This window comes from Centruroides sculpturatus, unplaced genomic scaffold, assembly GCF_000671375.1.
Source record: "Centruroides sculpturatus isolate CEXI.00-Female unplaced genomic scaffold, Cexi_2.0 scaffold538, whole genome shotgun sequence".
NCBI classification, from domain to species: Eukaryota; Metazoa; Arthropoda; class Arachnida; order Scorpiones; family Buthidae; genus Centruroides; species Centruroides sculpturatus.
In genome coordinates, this window is record NW_019384775.1 from 18,644 (window position 1) to 21,775 (window position 3,132).

The 3,132-nt window shown below is 31.6% G+C and overlaps 1 pseudogene; it reads right to left on the reverse strand.

Moving 5' to 3' along the window:
* Nucleotides 1–535: 535 nt before the first annotated feature.
* Nucleotides 536–1,713, reverse strand: LOC111629080 (annotated as a pseudogene).
* Nucleotides 1,714–3,132: the final 1,419 nt, after the last annotated feature.

Genomic DNA, 3,132 nt, shown 5'->3' on the forward strand with positions numbered 1-3,132 from the left:
ACAGTCTGTTAAAAAAGAAAAAGCAGTACTTGAGTCGAAAACCAGCAGGAGTTGTGTCCCTTTCCAGGAAAAGTTAACATTGTGTGTGGCACCATATGTTATGAGATTTTATTTACAGAAACTTTTCATATTATTTATAAATTATAAAACGGCAAGAAAAGCTTCATTTTGAGGGTATAGATGTTTTTATTTTTTATAAAACTCAATTGTAAATATTAAGTCCAACCCCACTCGAAATATAACATACAACTCCCTGTATCTCTTTCACCATAAACCACCAAAATTTAATAGCATCCTTATTCACGATGTATTCACACCATGCCAAATTTCGCTTCTTAAAGGTTTAAAACAACGAAACGGAAATTTATATCAGATTAAATGCAATTAAAGTTTTAGTAAAGTGATTAGATCTCTATACAAATAATTTTACAAATGTATAATTTATTTAACTTAAAACGAAAATTATCTTACACCTTAAAACAAATTAAATATTTAAATGAAGAACATCAAAACAAAAAAAATAATAATAAGGAAAAATATTAATGAAATATACCAAATATGCTATATACCCTTTAATATTAGTGTAGTATAAACATTTTGAATTTAGAAAAAAAATTTTTTTAAATGAGTTCTATTAAAGTAATTAAACAATTAAGAAGATTCTGTGAAAAAAGTTGAATCCTCGTCTGAATCATCAGACACTTCCATTTCTCTGGTATAATAAAATACAGCCTTAGGAATGATTTTCTCTTTAATATATTGGCCAATCTCTAAGTCATCTTCCAATATTTCACTTCTCTCCTCCGAATTTTTTTCCTGCTTCAACGAATTGAAAAAATCAAAAAAGGAATATTTACAAACGGTCTCGGTTTTCTTTCGATCATTCTTTTTAACTGCGGATACAGTGATATTCTTTCCTTCTTTCCAGTCGATATCGCATCCTTCGCATTCCACGATTTCGGGTCCGGCAAAATCGAAAGGTTCTTCCGGATCTATTTCGAACTTCATGCGATATTCTTTCGTCAGTACGGAATTACTAAAATATTCGTTAGGTTCGAAGTGGAATTCTAAGACGAAATCCATCGAATTTTCCGAAACGTACTTCACGGTTACGTCTTTGAGGTGTTTCAAAACGACTTCGTCCTGCTTGTTTATCATGGGAGACAATACAGCAGAATTCAGAAACACCATCAACCAAAAATCCGGAATTCCCAGGTTTTCTTGACGTTCGTCCCCTTTGTTTTTGCTCGATTCGCAGTCTAATTTTTCTTCTTCCATTTCTTCTTTGATGTCCAAAGAAGGTTTTCCGATTCCGTTAATAATTTCAAACCTGGCATCGAATAGTGGTTTATAAATATCTGCGTACTTCATCTCCAGCTGTTGAAGCTCCTTGTAATAATTCACTTTGCTATTGAAGTATCGCAATTGCAGCTTTCTTAATTCTAGGACGCGATTCTTCACGTCGGGTGTTACATTCCGAAGAACGTAGGACAAATAATCTTCAACGCCATTATCCTTTACCTTCTTATCCGATGCTTCTGCAGCAATGGCATCGGCCTCCATTTCCATGCTAATCGTCGAAATATCGTCGCCACAACTCGGATTTTTCTCGCTCATCGTTGACTGTAAATTTCTCTCTCGATTCTCTCAACTCCGAAACGAATTGGCGTTTGAAATTTAAACGTAACCGAACCTTGAAGAAAATAATCTCGAAACCGGCGTTAAACTTCGATAATAAATTGTTAAAAATTTCTGCATATAAATACATTCTGAAACAAAATATATTTCTGATATATATAGGCGAATATTTTTATAAACTTGATATTAATATATATCGTCATTGGATATTTATTGATGTTATCGATCTATTTCCGCTACTGGCGCCCCGATCATACCTTCATTTTTACTTTTCGGGCTGTTATAGAACACGGAAAACTATAGTAATACTGTACGTCAAATTTTTTTGACCCCTTCCAGTTTTTTTGTTTTTTTATTTCTGGATGATATAGGCTATATAGGCTATTATATATATTGAACCGGCGTAAAGCGAGGGCTACCTATATATATATATACTGTATATTGCATAAAACTACTGTTACATGACAATTACGTCACATTTCCACGGGGCGATACAGCCTAGAAGCTCATGCCCAACTAGTTTACAAGAATTAGTTTACATGCCCAACCGTTACAAGAAAAAACGAAATTTTATAAAAATTTCTTTTCATATTTTATTATAATTTTAAGAGTGGAAGTGAGTGTAATATATATATATAAATATATATATATACTATTGAGAGTGTCTGTGAAGAAATCGAGTTTTTTCTTGGTGCTGTAAGTGGAATATATTTTTTATTTAATATTTTGAACCCAAGAATTCAATCATCTGGTACGATAGTTATTCATAAATTAATGAATATTCTGCCCTTATTTTAATTAGCCATTATTGAATAGAAGCTTAGCAGATTTTTTCTTAGTTAATTACATTTTGTAAGCATAATAGTGAAGTTGTTAAAATGCCGATTATAAATAAAAAATAGCTGTTAAAGTACCGGCTCATTTTAATATAGTTTCGTTTATTAAGGGATGCAAAATAAATTTATTTTTTACTGATGGATGAGTTTGACTTATCCTAAAGTCCAGATAATTTACCAAACTTTATTCATGATATATTTAAATGAGAAATGGTCCGAATGATTCAGATGTTGACAGTATGCACTTCAGTCTACTTTCTTCTATTATTTTTTTTTACCACGTCGATTTTCACGGCAATTATATTTAACTCATAATACTGTAATACATTCCGTACTGAATAGTCATTAAACCCGATAGATATTATTTTCGCCACGCTTATACTAGTCATTCTGAATATATTAAAAAGACATTTTTCCAAATAATTTTATCCATAATTGGGCACACAAACGTAGATAAAACGGCATTGTTGTAATAACTTAAAACAGTAGAGCATCGATTATCCGACTCAATTGGGGACTGGGGTCGGTCGGATAACTGAAAAAAACGGATAACCGAAAAATATAGAAAAATACATTATTAGTATGGTATATTAGTATATCGCTATTAACCAACTTTGCGTTGAATTTTCATCGATGTTAAGCCTAACAATTTTTTTTT